Source organism: Myotis daubentonii, chromosome 1, assembly GCF_963259705.1.
Source record: "Myotis daubentonii chromosome 1, mMyoDau2.1, whole genome shotgun sequence".
NCBI classification, from domain to species: Eukaryota; Metazoa; Chordata; class Mammalia; order Chiroptera; family Vespertilionidae; genus Myotis; species Myotis daubentonii.
The window spans coordinates 95,261,806-95,282,710 of NC_081840.1; positions in this window are offsets into that span (position 1 = coordinate 95,261,806).

The following is a 20,905-nucleotide window of genomic DNA, read 5'->3' on the forward strand; positions in this document are numbered from 1 at the left end:
TGAGAGATTTTATATTTATGTCAATGATAATGACCACTATTATGGAATACTTATTACCTTAGGACAAGGCATTTAACATATACACATTATTTCATGTTAACCCTCAGAACAACACCCTCCCCACCCCCCCACCCCCCCACACACACACCCTGACGTCTTGACCCCACTTTGCAGAGGAGGAATCTAAGGAAAACAGGTTCAGAGAGGTGAATAAACTCATCCAAGCGTTTTTGACCCCATTGCTTGGTGCTATTTTCTCCTCGACTCTATCACTGGAAATATCGACTGAAGTAATAGCTGGTGTGGAAGGCTTTGTAAGGTGGTGGAAGTTAATGTTACCGGTGTTTCCATGGGGGTGGAACAACTCTCTACAGAGGGAGAAAGCAAGAGTTAAGGGTTTTATTAATTGTAGAATTTGTTGTGTACTCAAACGGCGTTCATTATAATCACCTGTATTCCGAAATGCTCTTTGTGTTTATCCCCATTTTACAGAAAACTCGGGAAGTATGTGGTTGGTTGCTCAGAATGGCTAAGTCACTGGCAGCCCTCAGGGCTGAGCCCCAATTCCTTAGTCCTTAGATCATTTCTTTGTCCTCACCAGGAAGAGATACCTGATTAAAGGGAAGAAAACTTTTTCTCTAATAACACATTGGCCTCGTCTAACTCCCGGCATCTTTAATTAATGTTGGCAAAGCACTTTAATCTACCCAACGTGCTAGTTAATTAGGCCAGTATTATTATCCCCCTCTTCCTGGACCAACTCCAGGAGAGAATCAGTTCTGTCAACCCTTAATCCTTGATGAATAATGGGCCTAAGCTTTCTGTTTACCTTCTTTTCCCCCTCTTAAATGTTGTTCCCTGTTGTGTTAAATACTAATTCATTTATCTTGCATTGGCTAAGTAAAGGTTAAATAGTATTACGCACTCCTGGATGAGAGTTATATAGGCAACCCCTGTCTTTAAGGAACTCAGATAAAGGAAAAAAGACATTTTGATAAGGGCTTCCCAGAATTTTTTTTTTCTTTTTGTACTTTTTGCTTGGGTAAGCTTTTAACACGTAAATATATTTCAGCTTAGTTCTTTTTAAATTTAAAATGCTAATTTACACATATTTGTGTAAAATTTAATTTCTTGCAGGTGGAGAAGAATAAGAAAGAAGAAATAGAAGGATGATGAGATTAGGCAGGAAGAAGGACAAAATAAAAAGGAAAAAAAGAGAGGGTAAGGAAATGAACAGGGAAGAAAATGAGACTGGGGTTTCAACCAAGAGACTGCAGGAGACGTCAGCCCCTGCTAGCGCATCCCAGATCTTTGTGGCAATTACAAACAGGTGGCCCTTCCTCTGGGCTAGAGCATAGGCTGGGTTCCAGTCCCCTCTGCACCCCTGTCTAGGCATCTTTGTACCAACTGAACATACACAGAGGGACTACAAGAGAGAAAGGACATAAAGTGAGGTAAAAAACAACATCACAAAACCCATAAGAGATAGCTTAGAAGGAGAATTTAAAGATAGTTATTCATGAAAGTACTTAGATAATGTGTGTGTGTGTTGGGGGGCGGGGGGGGGGGGGACGAGGAAAACGGAACAAAGAAACACCTGGAAGGTCTTTGTATGTGCTATTGTTACTACTTTACAACCCAAGACATTTACAAAATTTTGCTTTTATTCACTTAACTTTTTTAAAAAAGATATGTTTTTCTTGATTTTAGAGAGAGAGGAAGGGAAAGGGAGAGCAAGAGAAACATCAATTGGTTGCCAAGTCAGCGACCTTTTGGTGATTGGGACGATGCTCAACCAACTAAACCACACTGGCCAGGGCTTCACTCAACTTTTTAATAAATGTCTTCTGAGGGCTGGTCTTTGCTAAAAAAATGCTGGTAATACATGAACCCCAAATGTTAGACAATTTCTCTTACAAACTTGTGTCAATTAAAACTTTTAAAATAAAGAGTTAAGCTAAATATGTTTTCACTTTATGAAAATTATTATAGTGCTATATATAAAATTGATTTGAGAAAGGGCAATATCTGTGATGGCCATTAGAGAGAGGCAGATAGGAAAGGAAATAGAATGGTTTCTAAGAAATTTTATGAGTTTTGTGTGTGTGTGTGTGTGTTTAATAAAAAATTATAGCACTTTAGAGTTGCAAGGGGAGATGTCAAAGACATTTTGCTTTATGCCTTGTCCACTGAGGAGATGTATAAACTTGGGCTATTCATTCTTTTTGAGTCAGTTCCTCATTGTACAAGGAGGCTAAAACCTACTTTGTGAGACTAAAACAAAATTATTTTAATATTTACCTGAACAAATAGCAGATGAGAAGAGTTAAGAAAATTATGAAAATGAAGAAAAATATGATAAATTTCCCTGTTTATTATTGAAAGACTAGAGGCCTGGTGCACGAAACTCATGCACTTGGGGGGAGGGTCCCTCAGCCCAGCCTGTGCCCTCTCGCAGTCCAGGAGCCCTTGGGGGATGTCTGACTGCCGCAGAAGCGGGAGAGGCTTCGCCACCACCGCTGCGCTCACCAGCCATGAGCCTGGCTTCTGGCTGAGCGGCACTCACCCTATGGGAGTGCACTGACCACCAGGGGGCAGCTCCTGCATTGAGTGTCTGACCTCTGGTGGTCAGTGTGCATCATAACAACCAGTTGTTCTGCTGTTTGGTTGATTTGCATATTAGCCTTTTATTATATAAAATTTGTGCACTCGGCGGGGGAGGGAGGGTCCCTCAGCCCGGCCTGTGCCCTCTCGCAGTCTGGGACCCCTCGGGAGATAACGACCTGCTGGCTTAGGCCTGCTCCCGGGTGGCAGAGGGCAGGCCCAATCCCTAGGTGCAGCCCCTTGTCGGGCTCAGAGCAGGGCCAATTGGGGAGTTGGGGCACCGCCCCCTGTCATGCACAGAGCGGGGCGGATCGGGAGGTTGCGATGCCACCCTCAGTCACGCTCAGGGTAGGGCCAATTGGGGGGTTGGGGCACCTCCCCCTGTCACACTCAAGGCAGGGTTGATGGGGAGGTTGCGGCACCACCCCCTGTCACACACAGACCAGGGCCCATCAGGGGGGTTGGGGCTCCATACCCTGTCACACACAGAGCAGGGCCGATCAGGGGGTTGGGGAGCTCCCCCCTGTCACGCACAGAGCAGGGCAGATCAGGGGGTTGGGGCGCCGCCACTCTCACACTCAGGGCAGGGCCAATGGGGAGGTTATGGCTCTACCCCATCACACACAGAGCAGGGCCCATGGGGGGCGGGGGTTGGGGCGCCACACCCTGTCACACACAGAGCCACAGGGCGATCAGGGGGTTGGGGAGCTCCCCCCATCAGGCACAGAGCAGGGCTGATCAGGGGGTTGGGGCGCCTTCCCCTGTCACGAACAGAGCAGGGCGGATAGGGAGGTTGTGGCCTCGCCCCCTGTCACACACAGAGCCGCAGGGCGATCAGGGAGTTTGGACACTGCCCCCTGTCACACTGATCCCGGTGCTGGGAGGCATATTACCCTTTTACTATATAGGATAGAGGCCAAGTGCACGTGTTGGGGCCAGCTGGTTTGCCCTGAAGGGTGTCCTGGATCAGGGTGGGGGTTCCCACTGGGGTGCCTGGCCAGCCTGGGTGAGGGGATGATGGCTGTTTTCAGCTGGTCACACCCCCTTCAGGGTGGGGGTCCCCACTGGGGTGCCTGGCCAGTCTGGGTGAGGGGCTGAGGGCTGTTTTCAGGCTGGCGGGTGACTGAAGCTCCCAAGTGCTCCTTTTTTTCTTTTTTTTCTTTTTTATTCTGGGCCAGCTTTAGCTCTGGCTCCAGCTCTGAGGCCTCTGCTGCTGAAAGCAGGTATCTGGTTTGTTTGTGTTCTATAGAAACACTGTATCAACTCCAGCTCTGAGATCCCTGCTCGCTGAAAGCAGGTTTCTGGGGTTTTGTCTAGCTTCTATATTTGTAACTATGTTTCAAACTGCAAGCTCAGAGGCCGGCAAGGCAGGTGGGGAACGTTGGTTTCCTCCGTCACTGAAGCAAGCAAGCCTCATGTTAGTTTCAAGCTGCCTGGCTGCTGGCCGCCATCTTGGCTGGCAGTTAATTTGCATATCGCCCTGATTAGCCAATGGGAAGGGTAGCGGACGTACGCTAATTACCATGTTTCTCTTTTATTAGATTGGACTAGAGGCCCAGTGCACAAAATTCGTGCAAAATTCCTCTCTCCCATTTGCATATTAGCTCTTTATCATATAAAATTCATGTCCCTCAGCCTGGCCTGCACCCTCTCCAATCCAGGACTCCTCGAGGGATGCCCAACTGCCTCTTGCAATCTGGGACTGCTGGCTCCTAACCGCTCGCCTGCCTGCCTAATCACCCCTAACTGCTCCCCTGCTGACCTGATTGCCGCTAACCACCTCTGCCTCGCCCTGCACCTGGGACCCAGGATTCCCTCCTCCAGCCAGTCACAGGCACCTGGGCTTCCCTCCCTCTGGCCAGCTGCAGGCACCCAGGAACCGAGCCGGCTTCGCCTGGACTGGCCACTGCCACAGGGGACCATTGGCAGGCGGCTTTGCCAGGCCACAGCTACAGGCGCCCAAGACCATGGGGTGGGTGGCTTTTCCCTCTCCCAGGCCACAGGTGCAGCTGCTGGCACCCAGGACCATAGGGCAGGTGGCTTGTCCCTCTTGTGGGCCACAGGTCCAGCCCCAGCCTCTGGAGCCCAGGACTGTGGGGAGGGCAGCTTGTCCCTCTCCTTGGCCAAGCTGCAGGCGTAGGCGCAGCCACTGGCACCTGGGACCGAAGGGCAGGCAGCTTGTCCCTCTCCTGGGCTGCAGCCTGGCTGGTCCCCATTCCTCTCTCCCCAGTGTTGAGTATTTGAGCCTTTACAATGTGATGGTGTGAGGGCATGACAACCATTTGCATATTAGCTCTTTATTATATAGGATAGTGTAGTGCTATAATAATTTAAAGTATAATAGAAGAATAATGGATATTGAATGATATAAATAATAGAATGGAATAGATAATCCAGAAAAAGATAGTGTTGATATAGTGTAGACTTCACTATGTGGCAAAAGACATCTAAAATAAATAATAAAGAGATGGCTTTTCAATAAATCGGCTTGAGAAAAATAGTAATTTGAAAAAATAATCAAGTGTGTCCTTACCTTTATTGTGTGCTAAAAGAAATTTCAGCTGCATTAAAGAATTTTAAAATTAGGAAAATTTAGGCAAATCTTTATGTGACCTCAAGATGGGGAGATAAAAAGAAATGGGTAAATCATACAGGAAATGATCATTTGACTGGATTACATAAAAACTTTAAAATTCTGACAACTAAAAATATTATGAACAAAATTTGAATTATGTACAGAACTCTACATGATAAACCTGACAGTTAATTTTATCCTCAATATAAGAATATACAAATTGATAAGAAAACTAATAGCACAATGACTGAATTTCCTCAAGAAGAAAAAAATGGATAGTAGTTAACTCTCTGTGGTATATGTGTTTAATTATATTTTAAAGTGTTTGCACTACCTACTGATTAAAAAACTAAAAATTTAAAATAATATATATTTGCACCTATTAAATTAGAAAATATTTTCTTAAATTCTAATATTCAATACTGGCAGGAGTGCTTAGAAATGAACAATTTTGGGGGTCATGGGGATTAACCAAGGTTGATGACTAAAAAGAGAGAGAAGGGGAGAACCAAGATGGCGGCATAGGTTAACGCCAGAGTTTGCTGCTTTGAACAACTACTTCAAAAGTAAAACTAAAAGACGGAAGGGACATCACCCAGAACCACAGGAACGCTGGCTGAGTGGAAGTCCTACAACTAGGAGGAAAGAGAAACGCATACGGACACTCAGAGGAGGCGCAGTGCTGAAGTCAAATTCTGAGGTGCGGAGTGCACGGAGCCGGCTGGCGGCGGAGGGCGCGGTTGTTGTTTTCAATCGGGAGGGAGTTGCAGACTCTGAGCTCCAGATACAGGCGAGTCTTTAGGGACCCAGACTCAAACGGGAGAAGCGGGACTGTCTGGCTTCGGTCAGAGCGAGTGCAGCTTTCTCTCCCAGCTTTGCAGCGGGTGCTGGGACTCAGAGAGGCAGAGCCCCTGGGGACAGGACTGAGAGCCGCCATAACTGCTCTCTCCGGCCCACCCTGTTGATCCTGTGCGACCCGCCCCACCCAAGCCCTGCACAGAGGCATTTGCCAGATAGCCTCAGGCAAAGGCTAGATTAGCACCTCCCTAGAGGACAGAAGTTCTCTCACTGCTGACACAGCTGATTCTCATAGCCACTTGGCCTGGAGGTCAAACCCTCCCTGGGATTAGCTACAACAATCAAGGTTTAACTATAAGACTGCGAACAAAGACCACTAGGGGGTGCACCAAGGAAGCATAACAAAATGCGGAGACAAAGAAACAGGACAAAATTGTCAATGGAAGATATAGAGTTCAGAACCACACTTTTAAGGTCTCTCAAGAACTGTTTAGAAGCCGCCGATAAACTTTATGAGATCTACAAGAAAACTAATGAGACCCTCGATGTTATATTGGGGAACCAACTAGAAATTAAGCATACACGGACTGAAATAACGAATATTATACAGACTCCCGACAGCAGACCAGAGGAGTGCAAGAATCAAGTCAATGATTTGAAATGCGAGGAAGCAAAAAACACCCAAAGGGAAAAGCAAAATGAAAAAAGAATCCAAAAATGCGAGGATAGTGTAAGGAGCCTCTGGGACAGCTTCAAGCGTACCAACATCAGAATTATAGGGGTGCCAGAAGAAGAGAGAGACCAAGATATTGAAAACCTATTTGAAGAAATAATGACAGAAAACTTCCCCCACCTGGTGAAAGAAATGGACTTACAGGTCCAAGAAATGCGGAGAACCCCAAACAAAAGGAATCCAAAGAGGACCACACCAAGACACATCATAATTAAAATGCCAAGAGCAAAAGACAAAGAGAGAATCTTAAAAGCAGCAAGAGAAAGAAACCCAGTTACCTACAAGGGAATACCCATACGACTGTCAGCTGATTTCTCAACAGAAACTTTGCAGGCCAGAAGGGAATGGCAAGAAATATTCAAAGTGATGAATACCAAGAACCTACAACCAAGATTACTTTATCCAGCAAAGCTATCATTCAGAATTGAAGGTCAGATAAAGAGCTTCACAGATAAGGAAAAGCTAAAGGAGTTCATCACCACCAAACCAGGATTATATGAAATGCTGAAAGGTATCCTTTAAGAAGAGGAAGAGGAAGAAAAAGGTAAAGATACAAATTATGAACAACAAATATGCATCTATCAACAAGTGAATCTAAGAATCAAGTGAATAAATAATCTGATGAACAGAATGAACTGGTGATTATAATAGAATCAGGGACATAGAAAGGGAATGGACTGACTATTCTTGGGGGGGAAAGGGGTGTGGGAGATTCGGGAAGAGACTGGACAAAAATCGTGCACCTATGGATGAGGACAGTGGGTGGGGAGTGAGGGCGGAGGGTGGGACGGGAACTGGGAGGAGGGGAGTTATGGGGCGGAAAAAAGAGGAACAAATGTAATAATCTGAACAATAAAGATTTAATTAAAAAAAAAGAAATGAACAATTTTATATATTATTAGTGGGAATATAAGTTAATGTAACATTTATTGGAAAGCAATTTAAAAAAAATAATTTTATTGATTTCAGAGAGTAAGGGAGAGGGAAAGAGAGAAACATCAATTATGAGAGAGAATCATTGATTGGCTGCCTCCTGCACTCCCCCCACTGGGGATGGAGCCTACAACCCTGGTTCAGAGGTCTATGCTCAAACATTGAGCCATACCAGCTAGGCTGGGAAGCAATTTTGTGAAATATTTCAAGAGCCTTGAAATGTTTATATTTTGGCTCTATAATTCTATACCTAGGGATTCTGTATAAAGAATCGGGAATGAGCACAAAGATTTGTGCATAAAGATATACTATCTCCTTTATTTCTAATCTTAGAAAATTCAAAACAATCAAATCATCCAAAATTAGGTGAAATTAAAAATGAGGAATTTTAATTCCTCAAGATGGGAAAACCCCAAGATGGGGCAAACCTTATTGGCAATTCTTTGATAAGCTTAAAATATTTTATTTAAACTTCTAGGTCATTAAATGGGTTTTTAAAAACTTTCTCACAGAGAATCACAACAGGAAAAGAAAAGGGAAATTATACCAGATGCTACCGCCATCCACTGTGAGTAATCAAATGTTGTGGTTTGTTTCCCCCCCTCTTGTCCTAAAATTGCCACTGAGGACCAAAGGTACTTACCATTTCTCACATTACAAATTCAAGAAGTCACCAGGAACGAGCCATCTCCTCAGAACTTACTGACAGGTAACACATCTGAACTGGCTCTGCCACCTACCATACCCCAAACCCAGCCCTTTTCCCGATGAAGAAGGGGCTTGAGGGTCCTAAGCTCGGTGGAGGTGCAATCAGCACTCATTGGGCAAGGAGACGAGGAATATATTCCTTTTCTATCCACCCAGATAATCTACCTTCTAATTATTTCCAAATCAATTGTGTAGGGTCTTTACATCTATATAAAATCCCTTTTGCCACATAGTGCAACAAAATCACAGAGGTGACATCCCATCATATTCACAGGTTCCACTCACATTTAAGGGGGCTGGAACCTTGGTAGAATTCTTCCTACCATAAGAGAGAGGGTTTCCTTTCATTCCACATCCAGGTAATGGGAGGAGTCCTAAGACAATCACTCATAAACATGGGGGTTCAGCAAGCCAGGAATATTGGGTCTTGTTGAGGAGCGCACCCCACAGTTACCTGCAGGCCATAAGCAGCTAAGTGGGATTAGGGGGTCATAGTGAACATTCTGGAAGCCAAAGAATTTGGCACAAAATCTCCTTTCCATTGAGGTTTGGGGCAGATTGAAAGACACATGCCTGCTCCCAGGCTGGAGTTTTCACAGGACTACCCATTCCCTCAGGGTATGAAGGGTTGCAAGCACAGTGAGCCTGGAAAGACGATGGGGCAGCTTCACCCACCCCAGATCTCCAAGTCCTTCCAAGCATATGAAAAGGGACCTGTTGGCTCCTGGGGCTCAGGCACACAGAAGCTATCTGAGGGCAGACCCAGCAAGCTGCCAGGGAGCTGATGGGCCAGGCAAGTGAGATTGAGATGAAGTTTTCAAATGCCTAGGATTGAATCTTTTTTTAAAAAATTCTTTTTATTGTAGTAAAATATACATAACAGCCCGGCTGGTGTGGCCCAGTGGTTGAGTGTCGACCTATGAACCAGGAGGTTACCGTTTGATTCCCGGTCAGGGCACATGCCTGGTTGATGGGCTCCATCCCCAGTAGGGGGCGTGCATTAGGTAGCCGATTGATGATTCTCTCTCATCATTGATGTTTGTGTCTCTCCTTCTCCCTTCCTCTCTCTGAAATCAATAAACACATAGTTTAAAAAAAAACACTAAAAAAATTATGTGTGTGTATCTATATAACATAAAATTCACCATATTAATTTTTTAAAAATGTACAGTGGCATTGATTACGTTCACAATGTTGTGCAACCATCACACATCTATCTCCAGAACAGAAATTCTACAGCCATTAAACACTAACTCCCATTTCCTCTCTTGGTAGCCACTATTCTACTTTCTGTCTCTCTGAATTTTCCTATTCTGCATACTTCATATAAATGGAATCATCTAATATTTGTCCCGTTGTGTCTGGCTTCTCTCAATTAGCATAATGTATTTAAGGTTCGTCCATGTTATCAACATGTATTAGAATTTCCTTCCTTTTTAAGGCTGGATATTACTCCATTATACTTAGGTATAGGTCACGTTTTATTTATCCATTCAGCTGTCATTGGACACCTAGGTTGCTTCCATCTTTTGGCTGTTGTGAGTAATGCTGCAATGAACATGGCTGTACAACTATCTGTTTGACTCCCTGCTTCAATGATTTGGGGGTATTTGTCCATAAGAGGAATTGCTGAATCATATGGTGATTCTATGTTTAACATTTTGAACGTAGAAGACTAAGCTGGTACCCAAGGTTCCAGCCCCTTTAAATGTGAGTGGAACCTGCAAATATAATGGGCTGTCACTGTTTTCCACATTGGCTGCACCATTTCATATCCCCAATAGCAGGGTATAAGAGGTCCCGTCTCTCCATATCCTTATTAACACTTGTTATTTTTGTTTTAATAATTAGAACTGAATCTTAAATACAAAAAGGAGACTGGTCTAATAACCAAAAATTTTAGGGAAATTATTAAATCTGGCCAGGTTGATCACTGATGTTCTGCTGCTCGATGGGAAATGGGAATTCAACAGAAACTACGGGGAGGGGGGAGGGCAGATGCTGCCAGCTATAAAACCATTTCATGTTTACACACCAACAAGTTGAGAATCCTGAATACCAGGTGTACCGGTTAATGATGCAGATTTTGTAATCCAAGAAAACACGATAATTTCAATAGAGACATCAAAAGTGCTTTATTCAAACTAATGTCCATCACTAGCTACACATTTCCCCATCTTTCAGGTAATTTGTGGATACCATCCCAATAGAACTTTTCTTCTTTTGAGGCATACCATTCAGAGACCCAATTTTCTACTTCCTCATATGTTTGGATGTGCTGCTCAGAAAGTGCACGTGCCATCGATCGGAATAAGTGGTAACCTGAAAGAGCAAGGTCTGGTGAATATAGCGGGTGAGTTAATATTTCCCAGGCAAGATCTTTTAACGTGTCTTTCATTGGTTTTGAAGTGTGTCATAAAGCAAAATTACTTTGCTGGGTCTTCTGGCCCATTCTGGTCGTTTTATGATCAAAGAGTGGTTCAAATTGATTATTTGTTGTCAGTAGCGATCAGTATTAATGGTTTCACCTAGTTTTAGAAACTTATAATACACCACACCTTCCTGATCCCACCAAACACAGAGCATTGTCTTCTTTCCGAAGCTATTTGGCCTTGCAGACGATGTTGATGGTTGACCTGGATCAACACATGATTTTGTGCATTTGGGATTCTCAAAATAAACCCACTTTTCATCGCCAGTCACGATTCGATGTAAAAAAGACTTTCTTTCGTGCCATTGAAGCAATATTTTACTGATGACTTTTTGGTTTTCCATTTGTCTTTCGTTCAGTTGATGTGGCATCCATTTTCCTTCCTTTAAAATCTTTCCCATTGCTTGTAAATGACCGGAAATTGTTTGCTGAGCAACGTTTAATCTTTCTGCAAGTTGTTTTTGAGTTTGACAGGCATCTTCATCCAATAATGCTTATAATTGTTGGTCTTCAAACTTTTTTGGTTGACCTGGACGTTCTTTCTCTTTCAAATCGAAATCATCACTTTTAAAGCATTTACGTAAACCAGTTATAGGAATAAAGTTCTTTTTCTTAAAATGTTTGCTTACTTTGAAAATGATTCACATAAGAATGTAGCAGGCTAACTACTTATTGCCTTCACCATTTCACCTTTTATTCATTCCCGAAACTCCTGCTGTTGGGGGTTGTGAGGGAAGAAGAAACTTTCCTCTACCCTCAAAGTTCTTTCCTCTGGTCTAATAATCCAATAGACATGAGACAGATTAGCAAAAGAAAATGACCAAACTTAATTACATACATATGCATGGGAACCCTGCACACATGAGAGAGTCAGACCCCACATACATGGAGGTTTAGAGACAGAAAGGGAAATTGAAGCATATAAGACATTCGAACTGGAGATGAGGTAATGCACCTTGGAGCTTCAGCAGTAATTACAGGGAGAACATACGTTCAGTAATTAACAGTTTGTCCTGCACCATGTAAAAAGTAATTTCTGGTGATAACTCTTACCATGGACTAGGCTCCTAATTTTAATTCTCCTAGATAGTTAAGGGTGGGGGAGGGAGCAGAAGTTTCTCTTGAACCAGCAGGGTCTCAGTTGCCTTTAGCTCAAAATAATCTGCATTCCACTGAGGTACATATTAGGATGGCTCATTCCGAATCCCTACAGGGCCTATTTCTATATAATTCTGAAGCTGTATTCTCTTAGTCTTTGTACTAGCTTTCAGTCATCCTGCAGTCTGGACCATCCATTAAATGTTAAGTATTTTTTTCCAAAGTTGAGTGTTCAGCAGAATCACACTGTCTCCTGGGGCAAAGGCATTCATCGCCCTGGCTTCAAATTTACTTCTGTGGAGGGGACCTGAGAAATCCTCCACCTCTGGGCATTATTTACTTAACAAGCTGGGTGCCCATTCTGGTTCTGGCCTCTTGGTTTATACAGAAACAATTATTCCCTGGCATCTCAAGAAGGGGATTGGGATACATACTGAAGAAGGAAATGGAAGGGTCAGCAGTGGTTCTCAACCTTGGCTGCACTTTAGAATCACCTGGGAATCTTTTTAAAATCCTGATTTCTGGGCCTCATCCTCCGGAAATTCTGTTTCTTTGTTGCTAATGTTGTGGCCCCACCCAAGAGGTTCTGGGTTGGCAGGAGGTGCTCACTCTTATACCCCTGTCCTTGGTAGCTTGCTTGCCTGCTGCTCCCATTGTGGTCCAACCCCATAAAAAGAAACAGAATTTCCGGAGGATGAGGCCCAGAAATCAGGATTTTAAAAAGATTCCCAGGTGATTCTAATGTGCAGCCAAGGTTGAGAACCACTGGTCTAGAGGGTGGGGGCAGGGAAGGCTAGCTAGAAACATGATAGAAGGCCAGGCCCCATGGAAAGACATGGATATAATCATTCTTTGTGTGGGAAATGATGGGACTTCAAAGGAATAATGATGTCTGGTATGGTAATACCCCCTGCAACTCCCAACCTTAGAACACCAGCAGCTCTTGGGACAATGAAGAAGGTTATATCCCATGGTTTCAGGAAAGCAGGGAGAGCTAAAGTAGAGCTGGCAGTGATGTTTTGGAGTTAGAGGACAGCATAGAAATCAGTTATAATGTAGATAAGAAAGCAAACCCCTGTGATCTTGAATATGTTAGAGCAGGGGTCCTCAAACTTTTTAAACAAGGGGCCAGTTCACTGTCCCTCAGACTGTTGGAGGGCCAGACTATAGTTTAAAAAAAAACTATGAACAAATTCCTATGCACACTGCACATATCTTATTTTGAAGTAAAAAAAACAAAACGGGAACAAATACAATATTTGTATTTGCATGTGGCCCGCGGGCCGTAGTTTGAGGACCCCTGTGTTAGAGAAATAAGAGTGTTTAGATTCTGCTATTAAGACAACTTAAGTCATTTCATTTTGATATTAAGTAAAACAATGACCACAGGAAGTTGGAGTCCTTGGAGATGCTTAGATTGTATAATATTCACAAACAAGACATTGACCTATGGCATCAGGTACCTGTTCTTTGTATATGTGCATACTAATGGGACCAGCTACATATATTTACCACACAAAGTGTTTGACCCTCACCTTTTGGCTTCTTTTCAAATTCCAAATCTTTTCTCAGGCCCTCGACTTTCTTTCTTAAGCTCTTTAAAAGGCCTTGAGACCTTCTTTGACACCTTTCAGGGGTGTAATGAATAATAATGCCTTGACCTAGCTGGTTTTCTCAGTGGTTAGAGCATAGACCTGCAGACTGAATGATCTTGGATTCGATTCCAGTCAAGGGTACCTACCTGGGTTAGGTTCAATCCCTGGCCCCAGTCAGGACTCACATGGGAGGCAACCAATCTCTCTCTCTCTCTCTCTCTCTCTCTCTCTCTCTCTCTCTATCTCTCACACACACACACACACACACACACACACACACACACACACACCCATAATGGTATACACTTATATCTGTAATACCATTCCATAGTTTACAAAACTCATTCACACACATTTAATTCTCACAATAGTCCTGGAAAGAAGGGATCATTCCCATTGTATAGATGAGGAAACAGGCTCAAAAGATTCAGTGATCTGCTAAAACTCATGTAGTAAGTGACAGAGCGATAATGAAGTCTACTGCTTTCTGCTTTTCACCAGAGTTGCCTTCCATGAGTCTGTGTGTATCAAGCACAGCAGTACTTTTTCATGCATTTTCTCTATCTAAAGCCAATTAAGGGATTTGTGCTCTTCTTGTTGACTATTTTAAAGGTTATTAAATTATTACTGGGGAAAATTATGACCTTTATGAGCATTTAAGGAATAGCAAGAAACATTAGAAATGTGGAAATCTCATTAGAAAAGTAGAAATCTCATCTTATTAAATAACTAGAGTCCCGGTGCAGGAATTCATGCACGGGTGGGGTCCCTCAGCCTGGCAGGTGATTGGGGCTGATCAGGGCCTGCCAGGGGGAGGGATCGTGGGAGGTTGGCCGCAGGAGGTTGGCTATGGGAGCGCACTGACCACCAGGGGGCAGCTCCTGTGTTAAGTGTCTGCCCCCTGGTGGTCAGTGCACATCATAGCGACTGGTCAACTGGTTGTTCGGTCACTTAGGCTTTTATATATATAGACTAGAGGCCTGGTGCATGAAATTTGCGCATGACAGGGGGTGTCCCCTCAGCCCAGCCTGCACCCTCTCCAATCTGGGACTCCTCGGGGGATGTCCAACTGCTGGTTTAGGTCAGTCGGACATCCTCTCACAATCCGGGACAGCTGGCTCCTAACTGCTCACCTGCCTGCCTGCCTGATCGCCCCTACTGGCTCTGCCTGCCGGCCTGGTCACCCCCAACTGCCCCCCCCCGCCAACCTGGTCACCCCCAACTGGCCCCCCGCACCAGCATGGTCACCCCTTACTGCCCCCCTTCTGGTAAGGTTGCCCCCAGTAGCCCCCCTCTGCCGGCCTGGTTGCCCCTAACTGTCCCCTGCCAGCCTGGTCACCCCTTACTGCCACCCCTGCAGCCTAGTCACCCCCAACTGCCCCCCTGCCAACCTGGTGGCCCCCAACTGGCCCCCCTGCTGGCCTAGTCACCCCTAACTTCCCCCTGTCAGCCTGGTCACCCCTTCCTACCCCCCCCTGCAGCCTGGTCGCCCCCAACTGCCCCCACTGCCGACCTGGTCGCCCCACACAGCCTGCTGTTCAGTCATTTGATCATCCCTCACTGCCCCCTCTGCCAGCCTGGTAACCCCCAACTCCCCCCCCCACCCCGCTGGCCTGGTTGCCCCTCACTGCACCCCCTGTGGCCTGGTTGCCACCAACAGCGCCCCCTGCCACCTGGTTGCCCCACACAGCCTGCTGCTCAGTCGTTTGGACATCCCTCACTAACCCTGCTGCTGGCCTTGTAGCCCCACTCAGCCTGTTCAGTCGTCCGTTTGGTTGCGATGGCCCCTGGCTCTTTATATATATTGGTTATATGAGTAGAGTCAACTGAGGAAATAGAATAGAGGGGCAATGGGGATAACAAAAAATAGAAGCTGCATTTCCTAGCTAAAGGTTGAGAACATCAAAACATTTTCCTGAAGTGTTTCATAAAGAATTACTAAATGCCCAATACAAAGTACTTATGAAAAGATTTTGTGCTTCCATATATCAAATTAGTCTAGAAGAGAATCATTCCATGGTAAAGCTAGCATATGTAAAGCATCATCTCCTCCAAGACAGACAAAAGCCCTACATTCAAGCAAAACCACAGAAGCTATGAGATCATGACTACACTCAACAGAATCTTCATTTTGCACATCTTCACATCTTCCTTTGGCTTTTTGGAAGCCCTTGGCCAGACTGCCAGGGATGACACGAAGGGAGTCGAGGTGATGCAGGTCAGGGGCAGAGCTGGCTGGGAAACAGTCTGCTTTACTCCGGCTCCCCAGAGAACACATGGCCCACCCCTGTGAACCATGTTTCTGATGGGAGAATAGTTTCCTCAACGGGGTAATTAAATATTCCCATGTTCCAGGAACTATTTGAAGATAGCAGGGATAATTGATATACAAATAGCTCCATTAGAAGTTTGAACTTTGTCTTTCAGCAGCCCATTTCCCAACTTTGCTAAAAATAGCAAAATTAACTCATTTAATTTTCTTTGTCTTTCCCTTCCCCTTCCTCTCCTGCTTATGAGCTCTGAAGAGGAACAGGCCTGGTTGGATTCCTAAATTGAATAGTTTAAGCAATTAAGATCTAGCTGTAGAGCTAAATATGATATATGAGCAAAGAGTCATTTAATTTAACACATGGATGATATGCTAAAGAACAAGCCATTATAACTTTCATTGTATTAAAAAAATATGTTAAGAAATTACACATTTCAAATGTGTCTAAGAGGGCAAAATAATTGTTTATTTCATAAATGCATTCACTAAAAAGTACCTTTAAACTGGGAATTCGTTGGATGCATTAAGAATATTCAGATTACACACAGGAATAATCCTTTTGCTTAAAATGGGCTATATCTGTGGCTCTGGACTTATAGTATTTTTCATGCCTTTTTCTTAAAATATTTTTCAGATACTAACTCATTAACTAGATGACAGTATCTGTTCTACTTCCAGAAGGGGAAACTGAGGCTTAAAAGAACCTGGGGGAGAACCTGGTTGCTGATCCCTATTTCAGCAATAACAGACCTTCATAAGTTCAGGACCACTGCCTAAAAGGTAGAGTTGCTCTAAAAGGAGTTTATTTTTTTTAATTGAGATATAATTGACATAAAGTGTTCTCTTAGTTTCAGATGTATAACATAATGATTTAATATTTATATATATTGTGAAATGATCACCACAGTAAGTCTAGTTAACATCCATCACCACACATAGTTACATGGTTTTTTCTTGTGATGAGAACCTTGAAGATCTACTCTCTTAGCAGCTTTCGATATGCAATACAAGGTTGTTAACTATGGTCACCATGCTGCACATTACATCCCAGGACTTATTTATCTTATAACTGGAAGTTCGTACTTTTGATTCCCTTCAATCATTTCACTCAGCCCACCCCAGCAGTGTATTATTAAAGCAAAATCAGTAATAGAATAACACGCTATGATTTTTGCCAAAATAATGTTCAGCCAATTAGTTGAAAAAAGCCATATACATTGGATATGGGGTGGGGGAGACTATTTACATATATTTTAAAAATACACAGCCTTCATGCACTTGCCCAGCAAAGAGATTCCCCTACCGTGGCAGTGGCTGGATATCTTTAAATAAGTGAAAAGTATCTAGTAACTGAAACAGGAGGACCCACGTGTGCCAAGGCCGTGTGACATTTCAGCACCAGCCTGTGGCTGCCCACCCCTCTGGGCTCTGATCGCTATCCCCCACAGGCCTTGTTTGCTATCTCGCAGGCCTTCCATTTCACCAGGGCTTGCCTTCCAGCAGCAGCCAATACTGCCCTCGGGGAAAGAGCCTTCTTGGCAGCTGGTTCAAGATTGTGAAGTGATGACCCAGTTCTCTTCAAAGTCAAACTGGGAGGGAACCGTGCTGAGGGGCAGAGACAGGAGGGCCGGACCCCTCCTCAGTTCCTGCTGGAGCAGCCCTGAATTTCAGAGACGGGAAGACCGTCCTCCCCACAGCATTTGTTTACTAGGCACAGGCTCAGACGTTTTTTGTGGGAGACTCAGAATGACAACTTCTGACCCTGCTCATATTAACATTCTGATGTCAATTACACATTATAAAGCCACTGAATTTTCTCTCTCTCTTTTTTTTCCATGAGTGGAAAAGAACCAAGAGGCTTGGCATAAAAAAAACTTGGGGATCTATTGCAGTTCTAATAATGACTGAATTCCCTTGTTACTAGTAAGCAGACAAGTTGGAATTAAGCCCTGGTTTGTGAGATGTTACTGCCACCTGGTAAGTACTCCTCACAGTAGAGTCCAGCTCAGACAGTCAGCAGCTCCCCAAATTCGGCCCAGCCCCAAATTCAGCCCTGCATTCCTCTGACTGGTCCCCAAATACCCTCTTTGCTTGGATCCCTCACTCACTTCTTCTGTGGCCAGAATAAATACTGCCCATGCTGTCCCTGCCCCCACCCCTTGCCTGGCTGCTGACATACTGACCTGTTAAAAGATGTAGCTGATGCTTGAATCTCAGGTTAAATGCTGCTTCCTTCATGGAGATTTCCTGAGTGTCCTCCAAACATCTCTCTCTCCCCCTCTCCCCCTCTCCCCCTCTCCCCCTCTCCCCCTCTCCCCCTCTCCCCCTCTCCCCCTCTCCCCCTCTCCCCCTCTTTTGCTTGATTATTCTGTCTGGTGCTGTGGGTGTTTCTATGCCTGTCTTCCTTAGCGCCCCCAGTGGATCGAATCTTTGATCTCTACGCCCAGAGCCACTTTTTCATTCCCTTCAGCACCTGGCACGTGGAACACACTCACCATTTTAACAATTAAGGCTATTTGGAGTAGATAGAAACCAAATGGAAGGGGCAAGGAAGAGAATAGGGTAGTGGTTCTCAACCTTGGCTGCACATTAGAATCACCTGGGAATCTTTTTAAAATCCTGATTTCTGGGCCTCATCCTCCGGAAATTCTGTTTCTTTGTTATTAATGTTGCGACCCCACCCCATAACAAAGAAACAGAATTTCCGGAGGATGAGGCCCAGAAATCAGGATTTTAAAAAGATTCCCCCGTGATTCTAATGTGCAGCCAAGGTTGAGAACCACTGGACTAGGGGGTCAAGAAGTGGAGGCAGAATGTTGGAGGGGAAAGACAGGGGAGCAATACACTGATTGTTCATAGGGCAGCAGGGTTGAATGTAGACAGTTTTTCAGCAAGTTTGATGGAACCAGGAGCAAAGGACACTACAGGAGAGTCTGCATTGACGGTGTTGCCCATAAAAGGGCCCACAGAACTCAGGCAATGGAGCAGAGTGTTAGTGTCTCAGAGCAGCACGCCCTCAGGAAATGCCCTATAACAAACGCACTGTCCATATTCTTGCCAGAGCTAAATCCTGTCCACGCGGGTGCCGAGGAGGGAAAAGGCCTCCGTGTCCAGGGTGATCACAGTCCATTCCAGGGGTCCCTCTTGAGATGACCAGTGCTGTTCAAGCCACTCAGCAGGTTCCGGATTAGAAAATAGCACGGCCTCAGGAGACATTCCTCCGGCCCAAGTAGATATGAGCCTCTAGTCTAGCCTATTTTTTAAATTTTTCAGAAGAGGGATTTTATTCCTTTCTATTTGGGGGAAGGACAAGAGCAGGGCAAGGTTTTTTCTGAGGTTAGTTAAGGCTGTGTCAGGGAGCTACTGAAAGGTGTTTTGTGAGGCCCTGGTCCAAGGAAGGCAGGTAGCACTGCCGTCCAGTCCTGAGCTCTCTGGACCTTAAATAGTAGAGAGGGCCCTGCCATTTGCTGTAGCCACTGGGCGGGTATGATTGTGTATAGAATTTTCCTTGTGCTTTCTGGACTCTGAAAATAGCCCAGTGGCAGGGGTGGTGAGTGGGATGAGGAGTGGGTTGTGGTGGGAGGAGAGGCATTTTTTCCAGAATCAGGGTGAAGTCACATAGTGAGAAAGGAAAGACCGAGAGACCCGGAGTTGCCCCCCACAATGGGCCTCAGACTGTAGGCCAGGAATAACCACAGTGTGGGGGAGAAGAGCCCCAAATAACTGGAGGCAAATCCTGACTAAAGGCTATTCTTTCAGAAATGTATGCAACGCTGGTGCTGAAACCTGAAATGGAGCCTGAGCGATTGCCTCACTCAGAGATCCTGGCGAGCGCTGCCAGCTTTGCCAGGAGTCAACCAGCAGCAGAAACAGGGGCTTTGTTATTATTTCCGTGGGGGTGCAGCTTTTCCCTCTAATTCTTAATGCTTTACGTTGCAGTCAGCTGCACTGGTCGGCGCAGCTCTTTGCCTGGGTCTACAGCTTCTTGGGATATTATAGTGTGTGTACCCACCACCAGAGGCCCAGTCCAGACTAATCGCCTTGGGGCAATTCAGGGCACCCCACACAGAACCCAGTTCTAATTCTGACAAAACAAACAGACCCATGAGTTAGTTGTCTGAGGGGTTGCACTGTGTCCTGCCTTCCTTTTTCCAGGAGAGCTTCAGACTAGAAAACCCGACCTCGTAAAAACCTGACGTGGTTAATTTGAAACAGCTTTAGGGGCAGTGTAGAGAAAAGGAGCCAAGGCCTTAGAGGGATTCATTTAAATCAGTTGTCATTGTGGGCTAAGTTGAGTGTGTCCCCGCCCCCCCCAATTCATATGTTGAAGCACTAACCACAGTACTTCAGAACGTGACTGTATTTAGAGGTAGGGTCTTTAAAAGGGGGATTCAATTCGAATGAGGGTGCCCTAGCCAGTTTTCTCAGTGGTTTGAGTGTTGGCCCGTGGGCTGAAGGGTTGCGGGTTCAATTCCCGTCAAGGCCTGTACCTCAGTTGCAGGATCCATCCCGGCCCTGGTCAGGGTGTGTGTGGGAGGCAACCAATTGACGTGTCTTTCTCACATCGATGTTTCTCTCTCTCTCTGTCTCACCCCCTCCTTTCTATTCTCTCTAAAAATCATTGGAAAAAATATCCTCAGGTGAAGATTAACAAAAAAATTTTATTAAAAAAATTAAATGAGGTCATTAGGGTGGACTGCTATCCTTATTAGAAGAGGAAATCTGTACACAAAGACAGAGGAAGACCATGTGAAGACACAGGGAGAAGGTGGCCATCTACAAGGTGAGAGGCCTCAGAAGGAACCAATCCTGCTGACACCTTGACCTCAGACTTCAACCTCCAGAACCAATTGCTGGTAAGCCCCCCAGTCTGTGGTTCTGTCTAATGGCAGTCTGAGCCGACGAACACGCTACGCTGAGGTGTCGGGCATCAGGAACAAGGCCTGGGAGAGGGAGGCAAGGATTGGAGACTGAAAGGAATGCTCTGAATGACAAGAGCTTAAATGGACTGTTCCAGGTGAGGAAGAAGGACAATTGTAAGTAAGGCTGGATTAGTAAAAGTAATTAGTAAAAGTAATAAACTGCTCTAACTTTCCTCCTTCTGTTTCAGTTCCCCTATCCCACTGGTCGGCAAACAGCGGCTCGGCAAACCGCGACTCAC